Source organism: Girardinichthys multiradiatus, chromosome 4 (assembly GCF_021462225.1).
Source record: "Girardinichthys multiradiatus isolate DD_20200921_A chromosome 4, DD_fGirMul_XY1, whole genome shotgun sequence".
NCBI lineage: Eukaryota > Metazoa > Chordata > Actinopteri > Cyprinodontiformes > Goodeidae > Girardinichthys > Girardinichthys multiradiatus.
This window is the reverse complement of record NC_061797.1, coordinates 32882648-32902074: the sequence shown is the minus strand read 5'-3', so window position 1 is coordinate 32902074 and position 19427 is coordinate 32882648.

Below are 19427 nucleotides of genomic sequence, written 5' to 3'. Positions count from 1 at the left end.
TGGTCGTTTTCATACTGCATTTATTTCATACTAATTAATTTAGTATTAATATTAAAATTCATCATTTTACTGTAATTTCCTTCTTATATAATGAGGTTTAGTTTGGTAAAATGACCCACACAAAACATTGAAAAAAAAGGATGAGAAACCTAAACTGAACAGAGGAGCAGAACCTGCTAGTGGAGGAGAAGCGGGGAGTGTTGAAAGGTAGATTTGGTCCTGGGATCACAGTGTGAACAAACAGGCATTCCGAGCAGATCAAGGTCCTTCCCTTTACTTTCAGCACCAGCCTGGAATGTGAGTAGCGCTGGTACCTGCTGGTACCGGCTACGATCAGAAGCTAGAGAGGAGATAGCACCACACCAGAGAACTTGTCCACAGACGGTGAGTGTTGTAGATGACCATTTAGGCATAGGCTGCTGAAATCATTATGTACAACACATCAAATACTTCTTCACATTATTTACATTTGCCTTCTGTGTGTATAGTTTTTCCAATTTTTTCCAAATTTATTTTTGAAAGCATTTTACAGTCTGTAAATATTTTATTAATTTAGTACTATATATTGTTTGTAATTTTGTTCACTTTGTATTCAGGGTTATTTATTATTGCTTTATTTATCTTTCCTATTATTACCCACTAGAGGTGTACCTTCAATCTGTCCTGCTGCTGACACTGTGTAATTTCTCCCTAGGGTCATGATAAAGTTGATCTTATCTCTATATTAATAATTGTATGATTATTCTAGAAGTTTATGTGCTAATTTTCTTGACTGTTTAGGGGGTGGATCCCTGGGAGGTCAAGTCGATAATGTTTTATTAATTCTGTTGTTCATTGTTTGTGGAATAGCTCACCTTTCTCCCCGTCTTTCCGCCATCTTGCCTGCTTAAGACACTGTTAGGCTCAATAAAAGTCCTCCTCACTACTCTTAACATTTCATTACGCTTGTAGTTGTCTTAAAGCTTAAGATGCTTTGTGAATAACTTTTTGAGGGAAAATCAGAAAAATATTTGAATTCAAGAAAATCTAAAATTTGTCTTACAATGGTGTCACTAGGAGCTACTGTTAGTCTTAGGGTGTATTCACACCAGGAATGTCCATTGGTCCGCTTGTTTGGTCTGGACCAAAAGCGAACTTTATTTTTGTAATTTGGTGCGGTTTGTTTTCACATTGTACTTTTTGCAAGTGAACTATTACTTGTAAACAAAGCCATGCGGGTGATGATCATTGCTCCCATTAGACAGAAAAGACGGGGCAGGACAGAGCACAGACCCAGACATTTAGGAAAAGAACTGTAGACGTGCTGCCTGCAGCACCTGTGTTCTGTATATTTGTGCCGTTATTAAAGCTGCAAGAGCGAAGAGTGAAGAGCAGCTCATTCAACACAGACTTTGAGATGTTCCATTTATAATGTTGGAAGCCCGTCGGAGAATGCGTGCTGAACGCCAACGTTCTCTACGTGCCTTGTCCCACAGCACGCCGGTAGCGTTGCTAAGCAACGCACAGCTTATCAGGTTTGATTACCTTACAACACACACATACTTTAAAATGATGTACAGTGAAACCTCTACTTCTAATTTGACTAGCAAATCAACATGTGATTTGAACAAAAAATATTGAACCTTTCTTTTCACTGATGTTCACATGACGCTCTTTCCTTCTTTCAGTGAATAGATGAGCAATATACAATCTGACTAGTAAAGTCTGCCAAAATTATTGCAGAACCACTGTATATAGAGGTTTAGAACGCAAATAAGAAAGTTCAGAAAAATCACTTCATCAAAGACTCTTTGGACTGCATTCTGCAAAATGTAGCGGTTTGCTGTCTGATACAGAACGCATCTGCTTTTAGAAATGAAAGGCCTTTGATCTCAGGTAACTTTGCTTGACTTAAAATGCCACTTTTTTGTACTGGGGAAGCCTCAAAAGCTCAGGTATAGGAGGAAATTAAGTGGAGAATGACAGAGTGCAATTCACAATATTTTAATAACCGAACAGCAATAAAAAGGTGTGAAATCTTCATTATAGAAAGCTATTTTCTGTGTAATTTATTTGCTGTACTGTATGTCGGAGGCTGAGTTGTAAATTTGCGTAAAATAAGCTCAGTTAAAGAGGAATGAATATGTGAGGATTGCATACTGTGTGTGCTGAACCAAATTGCTGAAATTCTGTTCTGAGTAAAACCAAATAATTAATGACAATTCAGTCAAAACTCTTGGCTCAATCGGCTGCATATTGTTGTAGCTGATTAAACTGGTTATGCACCTCTTTGTAGCCCTATTGCAATGTATTTATATTCAACTCTTGCTGGCCCAATTACTACTAACAGGTGAGGATGCTACACAACTGAGCCCGCATTCAAAAATCACAATGGAAATCAACATTCAATTCTTTAAAACACAATATAATACAATAATGCAAATACAACTTTTTTGTAGGACTGCAAGGTGCCTTCAATGGTAAGTACTTTTGCATCACAGCTAGAAGGTCTAGTGGCTGGAGCCTCATTGTGTGATGCTTGTCTCCTCCAACAGTAAAAAAAAAAAACATGGTTGTAATGTTTAAGTGACCCTAAACTGACCATTAGTGTATGGTTTTATATCTGGATGCCTGTCCTGTGTGTCTGTGTTGTCCATATGATGGCCTTCATTTCCCCCTAATAGGATTAAGCAGTTAATGGAGAGAAATATGGACATTTTAAGCTATATTGGACGGAATAAATTGGTACACCAATTTTTATTTTTCTGATACAGTGAATATTTGCCTGAGAGGATGCTGAAAATAAAACTACATATGCTGTTCAAAGCTGAAGATCAGCTGGCATGAAACAGAAGTGATTATTTCACCCTCTTCACCAAAATACACATGGCTGAATTTTACATCTCTGTGTTCAAGTGTATTTTTTCCTATCTCTAAAATAATTTTAGGGGGAAAAAGAGGTTTCATATTTTCTAATGGATTACCTACCAGATTTCAATCACAAGATACTCTTCTAATCAGAGCCAGAAACCGGCCACAGTAAACAAGGCTGTACAGTTGACTATTACTATACTACTAGACAGACTGAAGATGTTAATTTGGGGAACATTCATATAGATTTTGTTGTCCTAAATAACTCATGTACATTAATTAAAATTTAACCTGAGATGGTCTTCACACATAGACAATGTTCGGAAGAAGACCCAGCGGAGACTGTACTTCCTGAGGCAAGTCAAGAAGTACAACTTTCCACAGGAGCTGCTGGTCATCTTCTACACTTCCATAATTCAGTATGTCCTGTCTTCTTCCATCTCAGTTTGGTTTGGCTCATCCACAAATCAGGACAGGTCCAGACTGCTTCGAACAATCAGGTCTGCAGACAGAATCCTCAAGGCTAACCAGGACTTATACAGGTCTAGGGTCAGGAAAAGGGCAGCTAAAATCTCTGCAGACCCCACACATAAAGTGTTTAGGCATTTTTCTTCAGGTTGGCGCTAAAGAGCGCCGATCGTTTGTTAAAACCAGCCGCTACAGAGATAGTTTCTTCCCCCCAAGCTATTTTTCAGATGAACATTTGACAGTCAGAATTTCAGAACAACACTATCCATGCTTGGACTGATCCTACATTATCTTCTCTGTAAAGCCATTTGTGTATATGAGTACATTTTAAAGATATTTTATATTTTAATTTTCACTTATATTGAAAAAAAACAAACATCTTTACTGAGAGCAAAGTGTACCTGAGTCACATTCCAATAAAGCGGATTCTGATATGTATGTCATTAAATCTTTACAGAGTGCTAAAAAAAATGCTGCCATCTCAGAACTAAAAACACTAACAAAAAAAACAATGTTATTGTTGCTTATGACAATTAATTCTTTCACCAGATTGGTCCTTAAAGTTAAAAGAGCATGTTTGTGAATCCACTTGCTGTCTGGCTTTCATGGGGCAAACACCTGCCATCTGACAGCAGAAAAATGTCAGCAGATTCAAGGTTATTTCATTTGTTTTTCACAAACATGAAGAGTATGACGAAAAAGGAAAGTTGGGTGTGATTGATCTGTTTGTGCTCATTGCACATACACAGTATATATTTTGTATTTACTATATATATACATTTCCCGCTAAAGGCTGTTTGAAAACTGTGGAGTTAATGTTTGATATCTAAATGTTTGAGATGTTCTCTTTTTAAAGTGGGGAGTCACACTTTCAGATGTCTTTGTAGGTTTAAAAAAAAAACCAAAAAAAAAAACTGGAACACACCAACCAAGTCAAGGAAGTGCACCAACTATTACAAAAAAAACCCCAAAAACCTTTGGCACTAAATTGCACAATCGACAGGGTCTAGTGGAACAGTGGGCCAACTGCAAATGAAAGGGTTAGTCAGTCCCTCACTCCTGGACTGTATGTCAGAGTGTCCTTGAACAGGACACTGTAACCTGTCTGCTTCACATGAGCAGGTCAATGATCATTTTGTTAGGGATGAGATGCACTCTCAGTTTTGTGACCTACATCTACACTGCCTCAGATTTAATGCACAGCCCATCTCTATTGACATAAGACTCGCCTAGGACATTACTCTCGACTTGCTCGCAAATTAATAATCCAATGTCCAGAGACGATCACTTAAAGTCACCTTCAGTAAAACTGGTAAATAAAAAACAAACAAACACAAAAACAACTGCACAACTTCCCCTTTAGAGTGCATAAAATGAGAAGCGTGTGCAAGAAAAACTGAATGTCCACTGGCCTCCAAATTTATTGCCCCATCTCCAGTAAAGAAGTGTAAAAAGCTTTCAATATATTCGTCTTTAATCCAGTTGCATAATCCACACTTAAACATTTGCTGCTTTGGGAATTGTTTTAATGTCATTTTTAAACTCCCTGTCATCCTCACTGGGATTTTATGCAAGATAAGGTGTGTTCATAACAATTCTAGTTGTTTTAAATCTCGCTTGTTTAAATGGCAAGTTATCCTGTCTTTCTAGTTTTAATAAGTGAACAAGAGAAAATAGGCACCCTCATTATGTTTATACTACAAGGAAACAGGAAATGGTTTCTTACTTGTTAAATAGGTGGTGTCCAAATCTGGATCTCAAGACGCTGCGTCGTTCCCATTTTAAAGATGTCCCATCTTCAGCTCAGCAGATTGCATATCAACAGGTTCTGCAAAGGCATTGTAGTAACTCATTCAGTCAAATCAGGTGTTCTTAACCAGGCAAATATCCAAACATGCAAGATACCAACCTGGAGGACTTGAAGTGAACACCACTGAAAAAAATGCCACTCAGCATTATGAAATCAAAACGAAAGGCTTCAGTTACATTTATTTGATAGGAATATTAAGGGGTATCACTCATTTTGTTAAAAACAGTTCATTCTTAACTCAAAATGTTATTTCCCACTAAACATATTATCTTAAATTAAAGGCTGGCTTTTTATTAACAAAATCAGTGGGACATTATGTCTCTGCAAGAAATGATTAATCTTTTTTATGGGTTTTTGCACCTCCGTCACACACAGATCTACCAGTGGTGGGTGTGGCTGTACCTAATTTGCCCATCCTTTGGAAACGGATAGTTTTAAGGCAGTTTGCTGACCCCTTGTGTCAGGTTTGAACTGCGAAACAATATGCTGGTTTTAGTCATTAAAAAAACCACAAAAAATAGGTTATCCACATCTAATAAAACATCTATATTTCAGGATAATTAGCAAGACTGAATGATAAGCTGCATTTTTTGTTTGTCTTATTGATTTAAGAAGGCTACAGGGCATGTAATTCATGTAGGAAACATCTTTACTCGGTAAATAAAAAACAACAAAATAGTTTTCCTTTTACCAATCAGATTGATAATAGAGCAAAAACAAACCTTGGCTTGTATACATGTGAAGCATTCTTTCAATCCATGCAAAACAATATGAAATGCCAGTAAATGGTGATAATGACATAATCCAAACATCCAAATTAAATATTAAAAATATTTTAAGGAGAATAACAGTATGTAGTTCATCCAAAATAATACCAGCTTGTTTTTTTCTTTGAAAAGGCCATTGGTTTACTTAATTTAAAGGCCAACTGAAAATTTTGGGGATTAAGTGAAAATAATAAAATGTTTACAAAAATCCAACCTATTAAGCCCTGAGGGTTTTAAAAGCAATTTCCGCCTGAAATTACATACCTAAAATAAATCAAGTATAACTCCACAGTTATAAGGTCAGTTGTTATTGCAACTGTAACTATGTCTGATTTATTTACCGACTTTCAGATTGTACTCAACCCGCTGGTTAAAAAACCTATCCTGTATTCTTTATTTGCTAACTTCTCATTCCCTCACAGGCAAAATCGGCGATTTCCGGCCAGTATTTAATGGTGATAGGGTCAAAACCAGCAATGCCAGATGTACAAAATATAGTAAATTGCCATCACTGTTGAGTAACGTGTGCATAAAGAAGACTGCTTTGTCATTTATGTGTCATGTAAATGCAAATATAACTAATATATTTTCAGAAAATCAGCTTTTCTCGTCAACCTCATCATTTGCATGTGTAGAAGGTGAAGTGCAAAATTTGTTTTTGAAATATTGTGTCAGAACATGACATTTTTGGACTCAGTTTGTGGTTTTGTGTTTTTACTTTGGTTAGTTGTTTCTAGTTTGGTTTTGGGCTTCATGTTTAATGTTTCCTTTTCCTCCCTCTACCATCTCCTAGTGTGTATTGTATTCCTCTAACTCTTAGTTCCTTTTGTTGTTGCTTTCTTATTATTTTTGTAGCATTCTTCTTCTTCTTCTTCTTCTTTTTATTATCCATGCTTGGATTCTTATTTAGTTGCTCTGTGTTTATTTATGGTTAGGTATTTATTCTTAGTCCAGCTTTAGTTATTGTTTACGTTTGGTTTGTCTATTTTGTAAATTATGTTCTTCTTATGGGCTCTTTGTTTATTCTTAGGTTGTTGTTATTGTTTCTATGTTTCCCTCTAGTTTCTCTGTTTACTTTAGTTCATGGTTATTCTAGTTCTTTATTCCTCCTCTGATTTATTATCTTGCTTAGTTTGTGTTTTCTGTTTATTGTTTATTAGTCCTTCACTCTTCCTCAGCCTTTGTATTTGTTTCACCTGTTCCTTCTGCTTCCCTGCCTCCTTGTCGCACCTGTTCCCTGTTCTGTTGATTCCCTGCCTTTGTTATCTCACACTATATTAGTTGGTTTGGTGTCTTTGTTTGTTGCTGGTTCCTTGTGTTCGTCACACCTCGTTTTCGTCTGTGATTATGCTTTGTTTTTGCATTACCTTGCCCTTGGAAATCTTTTGCAACGCCTTGCCTTGGGAAACCTGCAGTGCTTTTTGTAAGCTTTTTTATGTGGACGCTGGTCCGTTCCTGCAGTGTTTTTGCTAAATTTTTTGACCTTATAAATAAACCTATGAATTGCAAAGATGATCCTGCCGAGCTCTTGTCTGCATTTTGGTCCGATCCTAAACCCCATCATGACATATTGTGAGTTCCTTAAATCAGATTTTAGCTAAAAAGATAGCTAGCTCTTGTAGTTCATTTTTCAGTTCTGAATTTCTATAAAAAATATAGTATGAAGCTCTTCCAGGGATGATACACATGAATATGATTCGCAGTTCTGTCTCTCAGAGTGAGCAGGAGCTGGTGGAACTCTACAGTCCAATTACAGCTTTTTGATTTCACTCTGTTTTTTTCCTGTCACAAGAAACACCTGTTTCTCCCATAGCAATGTGGCATGAAAATAATATGTTGTGTCTTATCAGAAGATTGTTGGGGGAGGTGACGGCAGCATTTCCAAGCATTCTGTGAATAAAAATGGCTGCAGAAGCTCAGCGTGTGGTTCATCATCAATTTCCACCTTTTTGCTATTAGATCTGTAGTGGAAAAAGAGGAAGATAATGTAACTTTTTTTTTTAGATTTAACAGAGTTTCTAGAGCAGAGTTCACAGACTTTCCAGAAGCCTCCCAGAGGAGGCTGTAGTATTGACTGTGTTTGCAGGGTAGATAGTGGCAGCTGTAGTAAACCGGTTTGTTTTGGCAGTTAATTGTAAGGAGTGAGCTCTATTTTTCAACTAACTGGTTTGTAGATAAGCTAAATTTCTTCATTTTTGTTTCAATAATGGCACATATACAGGCATGTCCAAGCTTCACAGGGACATGTTTTAGCATAACCTCTGGTTGTGATCTCTGTGGTGGCACCTATAATTTAGATGAAACTTCATTTGTGGCATCAGCAAGTGTGTGTTAAACATGCACTCTAAGTGAAATGGAGTTGTTCCTGTGATCATTTGATTATTTTCAGTTACCAATAGGCCAGCAGTCAAAACAAATATGGCATCCATGTTTGAACTGACCATTTGAAAACTCTGAATCCTTTGGTATTTTCTTGAAATTTGTTTGGCCCATAATTATTACTTTTTATTTTATTTTCTGAAAGTAAATAGACAGGAACCATAGGACGACATGCAGCACAGGTCGCTGGGGCTGGGACTTGATCTCTGGACAGCTAGGTCGAGGACAGAAGCCTCTGTCTATGGGTCACTCGCTCAACTGCTACTCCACGCACTGCACTGCAGATGGTGTTTTATGAAAGTAGTTTTCTACCTGTGGTCAAGCAAAGAGATTCTGCGGAGATAGCACAGATTTTAGAATGCTACAGACAGTAATTGAGATGATGAAAAGATCTGGTGCAAAGCAAACTCCGACACCAGTTTAATACTGGAACTGTGTCTGGTGGAAAAATTCCCCAAAAGGGGGAAATTATCTTTCACTAATCTGAAGATGCATAATAGCAGCCCCTTTCTGCTCTGGCTAGCCTTTATTTATAGCAGCATCGGTTAATAATGAATGGGCTAACTCTACATGACTAAATTTTGGAAGCACACCTCCCTTGCAAACTTGCTCATAAGGTAGGAAAATGTATTATTTGTTTAACAAGGAAAAATAAATGAGAAAGATGGGAACAACAAATGTTGAGCTTGTAAAAAGGTCCGGTGGCTGGTCATTCTAAAATGAATTAAAGTAGGATTGCTGGAGATCAAGCTGGCTGTTTTGGGGGTTGCAGTGTTTACAGTGATTAATAAAACTATATTTGTATAGCATACAAACTTGTTTACTTTTAAGCTATAGCATTTTAAACAACAAACCAATTTGTTATGCAGGTGATCAGGGGCTGTATATTACCTATCCAGTGGAACCAAGATGGGGTCAAAATGGAGTTGTATGTGATTGCTCCTATATATCTATATTGGAGCAGCCATTAATAATTATTAATAATCAGCAGGTGTAATCACCTCTGTAAAAACAGGATTACTGTCTAGAGTATGCAGGTTAAAACAATGCCAAGAAGGAAAGACATCAGTAATGGCCTTACAGGAGTAATTCATTGTTTCTTCTAAGAAGGGTTATAAGGTCATATTTAAACAATTTGAAGTCCATGAGAAAGATTACTTAATCTATACTCTTTTGTAAAGAGTGAAGGGAAAAACTTTTAGGACTGCTCCAATCTTCCAGAGTCAGGAGATTCAGCAATTTCTTGGATTGATTAATGTCAAATATCTGAGTGCAAGTGAGTGCAGTGCAGAATGATATGTGAGCTACATCACGTACACTTTCCCTCATGTGTTCGACTGCTGCTGCAGAGCACTAGGAAGTGAAAAGAGCAGTGGAACTTAATGATAGTGTTATATGATTAAACAGTACTAGATAAAATCATTGTAAGCATACTGGAGCACCCTTTGTGAGCATAAACCTGATGGACATTTATTACTATAGAGTTCCAACATTTAAATCCTAAAGCCAGAACATATCTGTGGTGGAATGAGATAACCTGATGAGGTGAGAGAGAAGAGAATTAGCTCAACACGTGATCACACTCTCTCAGTGTCACCATGCCAAGATGCTTTTAATAAATAATGTTTTTACTCTTTCGACCTTTTCTTTAACTATGCAGCATTCAGACTGGTGATGCATTAAAAAAAATAATAAAGTCACATTTTCACCATATGCAGTGGCTGTAATGACAGAGCTATTTGAAATGGCTTACATGCAAGCTGTGTATCCCTGCATTTGTTCTTTGTTATTTAACCAGTTGAAGAAAAGCTTAATTTTCCCATAGACAGCCAGTAGACATAGGGAGAGGAAAAATATACAAAATTAAAATATCTTAAAATGTTAGGGATTCATTCCTTGGTATGAAGATTAAAATACAACCAGAACCGAGTGGTGTAGGTAGGAGAGGACAGTACAGCAGTGTTGCTGTCTTGGAGGAGTTTTGCTGTGGAAGGTACAATACACTGTAGGGTTGACGCAAACAAAGGTTGAACATACAGATCTCTTAAAACTGCATGAAAGAGACCCTGTCCTGTAAAATACAGAAATATAAATTTTCTTTCACGATTTAAATGCAGGATTTAAAGTATGACACATCTGTTTTACTTGCCTTTAATTAAAATGTTGCCCAAGGGGAACCTTTGCCCCGAAGGTGACTTTTTAACTGAGTTTAGCAATCTTCTCTCCATCACAACTGTTAACTATTAGAGTGCTTTGACTTGGTTCAAATCTTATCTGCATGACAGAATTGTTTCAGTAACTTCTGGCAATGATTCCTCAAGTTCTGCTTCTCTCATCTGTGGTGTTCCCCACAGATTCTTCCTTGGGCTACTACAGTTTTCTATTTACACCCCACCACTTGGTCAGGTTGTCTTTAATTTCAATGTCAAAGTTTGGCAGAGTTTTCCAGTTTCCACTACATCAAGAGAGAAATGGAGTTTTGACAAAAATTCAACTTGGAAGACTCACCGCCACTTCCAGCTCCGTCTAATTACTCCACCATGTTCTCCGCTCCAACCAATGAGCTCCTGATCTACATTCCTCTTCAGTCAATCATCCCTCCAGGCTTTGCTTAAAAGACCTTCATAGGCAGAATCTCCTGATCTTCAGCTGAGCTTCGACCCTCCTCCACCCCATCTCCACCAACAGGCTTCAAGCTCTTCCCACTCCCTTATGTTCTCAGGCCTCCACTCCACCACCAGTATCAGGATCCCAGGGGAAAGACTTCTCTAATTCTAACCCTAAGATGTTTATTCAAGCTCATGTCATCATCAGCATCCATGTCTTCCACCGGGGTCCAAGCGCCAAAAGAAATCAAACATCAGGTAATAAACTCCTCTAATTGCCATCTCTGTGTTTCTCTCATTTGTGAGTCTTTCCAGGTTGAAATTGCTGTTCATTATCATTATATAAATTGTATGTCTATTTGTTGATTTAGTCATCAACCACAACTTTTAATTGAAAAACCTTATTGTGTCAAATATTAATATTTAATAAAATGGAATTAATCAAGGTTAATTTATTCCAGGCCTCTAATCAATTAGCTTACTTAACTAAAGGTAAGACTTTTATCAAGTCTTACCTTTAGTTATATGTTAAAGTTAATCAATGTAAAATTAGAAAATAATCTTAACAAGTATGGCTTATTTGGTTACCATTGTTACCATAAAATAAATTGTTCTTTCAAAAGTAGAATGTAGCAGCATATATTTTGTTTGCAAAGATGCATCTAAATGAACCGTAATTATATGGAACTGTCCTTTGTACAGATGAGAGCAAAGTAGAGATATTTAGGTATGATGCAGTGATACAGTGAGTTTTAAATTAATTGTAATAAATATAATCAGTTTTAGTTTTGATTAAATATGCCTTAAATTATACATATTTTTTGTGAGTCAAAAATATTGGCAGCGTTTAATAATCCTAGGACACATGTCAAAAATGTAAATGAGGTATGCATTTTATTTTCCGAAAAGTCCTGTAGATAACAAATAATGGTGTTTGCTCTGTTACTGCACTCCAGTGATCAAGTCATGAACAAACACTAAGTGCAGCCCAGCCTGTTTCCATCCACTCTCACTGTCATTTGCAATTCTATTAACTCCCAAAGTGACACCTTCCACTTTCTCCTCATCTTGGGACAGAATTGCATTAAAATAATGTTTGTGTCCTGCAGTGAGAGATGCAGGAAGTGGTGGTGAGTTCGGAGGATGTGTTTGTGTGTGTGCACATATGTGCAAAAGCTGCAAATGAGAACTAAAGCAAAGCGTCTGTCATCTTCTTGGTTGTTTTTTGCTCTTTTGCTCATTCACCTGTTTTCCATTCATGTATTCATTTTAGGAATGAAGTTTTTCCTTTGTTCTTATCAAACACCAAAATTACGTTTTATTTGTGCTTTTGAAGAACTGGAGTGAGTGAAATTACAGTATTTGTGAAATATTCAAATTGGATGTTTGTGTTGCAAATCATAAACTTGTCACTCCTCTGTTTGGTTTCCAGTTGATTTTATTTTTTCCGGAATGTTATGCCTTCTCTGACATTTTGATATGGAGGGTTTCTACTCATATTTCATGTGCACATTCTGTACTCTCCCATACTCAACTTTCCAGAGTACCCAGACCTTTTCATTCCCAATCAAATATAAAATACTTAAGTTCCCAATAGATATATGACAAATATTTCTACAGCATACAGGCTTGCAAAAACAAGTAGATGGATGGATGAATCGATGGATGGATGGACGGGAAGTAGGAAGGAAAGAAAACAGGGAAAAATAGATGGAAGGACACAAGGAAGGAAAGGGTTTAGGTAAGGAAAGAAGGATGGATACCACAAAGGAAGGACAAAAGGAGGACACGATGAAACTGATCAACCTGAGCTGTCCCTGTGGTGAACTAATTTCTAATCCATGTTGGTCCATGTAGACCAAAGTCTACTGCCTCCAGCAACATCTCCTGTCTCTTTGCCAGAACCGGAATCTCTAACCCATAAATCATCATGTAAAACCTTCCCTCTTATGCTTGCAGCTAATTTCCTGTCATAACTCACCCTTGACATTCCACCACCTACCCACTCCATCTCTTCTTTACCTCTCTTGTGCACTCCCCATTGCTTTGGCTGGTTGACCTGAGGTACTTAAACTCATCCATCTTTATAGCCTTTACTTGTTGCAGCTTCCCTAACTACTTATAAAAACAAACAAAATATTGCAGTTAAAGTAAACCTTACTTTTATTCGAGTTACCAGAAATGCTTTGCTTTGATTATACACTGAACCACCTTAATGAATTTATAACAATTAGAACTGGTTGCACTGGTTTGAATTTATTGTAAATTTCCCTAATCCATGCAAAATCAATATTATACACAGACTACAATATATAGATACACCCTTACTAATATTTGGATACATGACTTTTAGCAAGTTGCAGTTAAACTCCTTTTTATAGCCATTAGCAAGGTTATGACAAAACAACAACAATGCCACCCCTTGTGCTCCTCATCCTGATGGACCTCCCACCACTGTTAAGGCTTAATCTCACCTAGGGCACCAAAATGGCTAGAGTTGGCCCTGCAATGTCCAACTGGAGCACCCAACTATCTGACCCTAACCGTCATTCTCAGAGGAATGTTGTTTAGGGGTATCAGAAAAAAAGGGGGTGGAATATAAGTCCATCTATTTTATTTTGAAGAAAATTGTGAGAAGGAATACCGTTTTTTTCCATTCAACTTTTCTTTCATTGTCTCAGTCACGGGTAGGGTATCCAAAGTAAAAGGCAAGCCAAACTTGCACTGATCTGAGGACGGGTTATCTGCTTAGCTTTAGACAGTGAAGCTAAGCAGCGCCCAATATGGGTGCTGAAAAAGAAACTAGAAAGCTCCAATAATTTTGGTTCAATAAAATGACAGATAAATAATTACTAAGCCATAGTCCTGGCTAGAATCTGTTACTGTATTAAAAAATCTCCTTGACTGTATTTAACATTTTTTGCAGGGTTTCTTTAATTTTCTAAAACCAAACTTCCCCATCAGAGAATTAACAAAGAAAGGACTCAAGCAATGGATGGCTGGATGACAGTGCAATGATGTGCACATGGTAAATCCAGACAGGTGGGTGGACAGAGATGAACCGAGTGAGACAGACTGACACATAAGAAGTTACAGATAATGAGGCAAAGGAAGGAAGATGAGAGACTGGAGCTGAACAAGCAAACACAGAAAATCAACTGGGGAAAATTAAAAAGTGAACTTGGAGTTGAAAGGATAAAGGAAGAGAGAAGGAGGAATTAAGGTGCGGGTGATAAGAAATGAACAAGAGAACCAATTGAAAGCAAGTGATGGAGAAAAGTACAGACTGGAGTTAGAGCGAAAATGTTTGAGAGACATTGAGAAAGTGTGAGAGAGACAGGGCAGCAAAACAAATTAAGACAGGAGGGCAGGAAGCATTAGGAGGCTAAAAGAGTAACAGAATGAAAAAGTGAAATCAGATGGAATGGCCTTTTCTGTTCATTCAGGCTGAAAGTTGAATCATGGCTTACAAGCTTCTGCCTTACGCCAAGCAAGATGGTATGTTTTTCATTAGGCACAGATACAAGAATGAAAGCATTATACCATATGTTCACAGTGCTTCGTCTTGTACTTCAGTGGAGCGCAGATAAATTCGCATTTCTTGTCTCGTGTTGTGAAGTGGATGTTTACATATTCTTAAGCAATCTTAGATGTGCTCCAGAAAACAGGCCAGAAAGTTTAGTTTAATTCTTGTTTGAGGGAATCTGGGTTTTCTGTTGCAGAAACAGATGTAACTGTGAGTCTGAGTGAGTTTCCATAACTGACCACTAACTGTCTCTGAACTTGCTCTCCTGCCTGAAGCAGGTTTTCTTTCATATGTGTAATGTCAAAGCATCTTTTGGAATGCATTAATCTTTAGATGTCTTTAGAAACATTCCCGTCCTTGTTCTCCATCATGTGAAGCCTAAACATGTTCTTGTTTTTTTATTTGTACTGGTTTCAGTCATTATCTTTTCATCTGCTGTAGTACCTACTCTGAACCTGTTATTTGTCAGGTATGGATATTTATCATGATTAAATATGTTTCAAAAAGCTTAAAGGCTTGCAGATTTAATGTAAAACATTGAAGATTATAATGGGAGAACTCACATGGCAAAGGTCTTTCTAACATTCATCCATTTTCTTACACTCATCCAAAGATTGGGTCTGTTGCGCAATCAGGATGCTTAAATTATTAAATCTTCAATTTAACAACTATTTGGTCTATCAAGTATTTTCCTGAGAACACCGGCCCAATATGGGGGTCGTATTAGGACAATAGATGAAAGAACAATTTGAGCACTGACATTATTGAACAGTAAACTCTGCACACAAAAATAAATCACAATAATTACTCCTTAAAATATAAAAATTAACAAAAGAAAAATCAACTCCAAGTTAAACATATTTAAATTAACAAACTCTTTACTAGATTAGAACAATTCAACAAAAACTAATAAGCAAAATTAAAGAATAAAGAAAACTGACAAATTATGTACAAATAAAACATCATTGCAACAATAAAATTGATGCAATGATATGACAGTTTGATGCAGAATTATGTTTAGGAACCAAGGTTTATCTTAAGGAACTTGGAAATTAGAAACTAACTAAGAACAATAATTGGTATATCTTCATACAACCAGTCAATGCAAAATCAGAAGAGTAGATAAAATCTTATTTTCATAAAATAGTATTTTGAAGAAGGATTTGCTGTATTAGAAATCAACCCTTTCCGATCATTGACTCTTGTTCAATTTACCATCCTTTTATTAGTGAAATAATTTTAAGAAAATATTATTTGCTGGATCAGAAATCAATAATATTTGGGACAATGGATCTTTAAGTTTTAACTAGCCAATGCATGGAGTAATGGACTACTAAAATAGTGAAGGGAAACATCTATAGACTTTCATCAGATGGGAATGAGTTGGATGTAAGCATTTGACCTGCCTGGCACTAGCATTAGTCTTTAGAGGTTTTAGCTAACAAAGGAAAGCTTATAGCTTGTTCACCACTTTAAAGTAAAATTTGTATATTGAACTACCATTGATATGCATATTAATGTGTGTATGAGTGCTGGCGGTGCATTATGGCCGATGTGTGTTTGAAACCACCCCTTAAATGTTTTTATCAACTTCAAAACCAAGCTGGTCTAGTTTGTAACCTCAGTATCTGTGGCCTGTTAGCACTTGAATGGTTTAGCTTTTAGCACCACAAACAAAATGGAACATCATGAAATGAACAATATTCAGATTGTTTCATCCTAAACTAATTTTCTCTGTTCAAACACCACCTCTTACATGAACTGTTCTGAAGGAGGAGGGCAGGGGGTCCAAAAGGGTGCTGGTTTGGATGGTAAAGATGGCTCGGACCGGCCAGATGGTGGGCACAAACAAAAGAACATGGGAAATCTATGTGAGGTAGTTTATACTGGGTCGGCACACAACAGGCGTTCAGAGCTGTGGTTCTCATATCTTCTTCTCCAGGCTGGAGGGCAAACCGCTTTGATTAGAGAGGTCTCTATGGGGTCTCAAAGGTTGCATTTTTGCAGAAGGTGAGAAAAAAGGTTAAAGACAGATTGTCTTAATTGGCCCTTTTTGCATGAATGCTGGATTGTTCAGATATCAGATCATACTTAACTTCGGTTGTTCTCTCTCAATTGATTCACTAAAATCAAATCGTAGTCAAATCTAGATCCAAGCTTTAAGTTCCAAGAATTAGTCCAGCTTGCCAGCAAGTTGGACATTCACACGTTTCCTCCCCTGTCCGGCTCTCTGCAAGAGTTGCATGATAGATTACGAGGGGAAGCTAGAAAAGTGATTTTGTTAGTAGTTTTGTTAGTTCCATCTGTGACTCCTCCTTCCTGGGCTGGGCTAAATGTAGGTTTAGAACTGTATTTAAAGGTGCAGTTTTCTTCCAGCATCTTTGTTTGGGCACAGTTTAGTCCATGTTTTTATCCATGTTTTTATCCATGGCTGGGGTCACAACAAGGTCACAGGTACCAACAGCAAATTCTTACATCCTTCTTCTCCAAGACCTACTGAGGAATTCTGAGGCTAGATGCATACATAATCCATCCTGTGAGTTCTGGGTCTGGCCTGGTGCTTTCTTCCAATGAGATGTGCCCAGAAATCTTCCAGTGGGAACGCAGCTAGATCAAATTTGAAGCCACACCACTTCAGTTGACTCCTGTTGATGCAGAAGAGCAAATGCCGTACATTTGTATTTCCTATGCATGACAGAGCTCCTGACCTTACTTTAGGACTGAGCCAAGCCTCCCTCTTAAGGAAGCTTATTTGACTTGCTTGTGTCTGTTCCCTCGTTTGTTTTGTCATGATCATTGTCTTATGACCACTTGATTGTAGTTGGCCTTTCAGCACAGCTGCTTCATCTCCACAACAGACCAGAGCAAGACCCTCATTACTGTAGAAGAAACCTGGATCCAGCTGTACCATCATCGTCTGTATACAAGATACCAAGATCATTAAACTCTGCCACTTGAGACATAGACTCATCCTCACTCGCAAAGGATTCTTTTTTCAATAAATAATAAACAAAAATCTTATATTGCCTTTCAGAATTTTCAAATATGTGAGGTAATCCATGTATAACTGAATTGAACTCTGATGTGTTGAAAACACTGCAAAAGAACAATGCTGCATACATGCAAAATAAAGAGGAGCAAAAACCTACAATCAACAAAGCAAATGCAAAGGAAAAATTATGCACATAGCAAAAACAACAGCAAGGCATGAAAAGCTGCAAACTCCTCCACAAAATGCTAGTGTGCCAGACCGTAAGGAGGAGTCAACCACCAAGTCATATCAGACCAGACCCTTAGTAAAGACATTAATGGCATGCCCAGAAGTAACTTGGAGGGAAGAAAAAAAAAAGGTAAGTTTTCCTTTATATCTTTTTAAAACATTTGGTCATAATATTTTACAATATTATAAAATAGCAGCATATTTGGGTTGGTAATATTAGTGTTCGACTACCCCTAGTGGTCTGGTGCACTTTTGTTTGTAGAGCGATTTTCTTAAATTGCTGTTTTTTCTATTTGCGGCGTTTTTACATCGCATTTGTTTTGTTGGTTGTAGGATTTTGCTTCTCTCTATTTACTGTGATTACAGCATTTTTCTGTTGCATTTATGTTTTGTGTTTGTATGTTTTGGAGTTGGCTTCATTTATAGGTTTGCAGCATGTTAAGCAGTTTGCTGCATGTTTGCACCTGTCAGCCTCCGTGCATTACACTAGTAGGTAGACACTAGTGTTTGGGCACACTATTTGTTTTTGGGTTTTTTTCTGGTTACCAGTGTGTCTGACAGAGAAATCCTCAACATACACAAGGGAGTAAGAAATAGCCTGTTGGAGCCAAGTCTACCACTATGAATGTCTATCTTACATTAAAATTATTGCATATTGATGAGAAAAAAAATACAATTTCCATTCCTACTGATTTTATTTTATATTCAATGAGGCACTAGTCATCGCAACCCAGCTGTTTTCCCTTTCAGTAGACATGTTACCAGTTTGCACATCTGGAAACCATTAAATAATTATCAGCATTCTCGAGCTGTCATATTTTTTTGTACTGAGCTCTAAATAAACCTTTCAATGTCTTGCAAAGTGTCATGAATACAATAACTTCTATGTTTTTTTCTGTCAGTAGCAGAAACCTTGGCATATCTCATTGTGGAGTAAAGGGTGTCCTTACAAAATGATAGGTGGAACTGGAATATTAAATAACAAAGTAGGAAGAAGCAGGCCTGGATAAAGGATCTATAGCAGGTGTAGTGTCTGTAAGTGATGGTTTTACATGATTTTTGCAAAGAGATGACACAATCTGAAGGAAATACAGTCATTTTCAATGAATTGGAAAATGCATTCTGATAAGGCTCGTCTGTCAGATTAAAGTCCCTTTGGAAAACAGTATTTCAGCAGGTATCAAACATAATGGGTTTAAATCGTTGTTTTTTATTGGTCTGATGTAATATCAGTCAGTACCGCTTATTCCATAGTGGGTCACGGGGGAGCTGATGCCTATCTCCAGCAGTCTATGGGCGAGAGGCAGGGTACACCCTGGACAGGTTGCCAGTCCATCGCAGGGCAACACACAAACAACCATGAACACACTCATTCATACATCTAAGGGCAATTTAGAGTGACCAATTAACCTAACAGGCATGTCTTTGGACTGTGGGAGGAAGCTGGAGTACCCGGTGAGAACACACACATGCACAGGGAGAATATGCAAACTCCATGCAGAAAGACCCCAGGCCGGGAATTGAACCCAGGACCTTTTTGCAACAATGCTACCAACTGCGCCACAATGCAGCCCGGTGTAATGTAATATTTTAATTTTAAAAGTTGTGTTTTCATTAGCTGTAAAATGAAGAAAAATCATCATATTTGACAGAAATAAGTATTTTAAAACACCTGTCTCTGTTAATTAATCTATATAATTTACTTAGTGATGAAGTTACTGGCATAAATTGACTTTTCAATGATATTCTAATTTATTGAATGGGTCTGTATGTCTAGTTCATCTGTCTATTCACACATGTT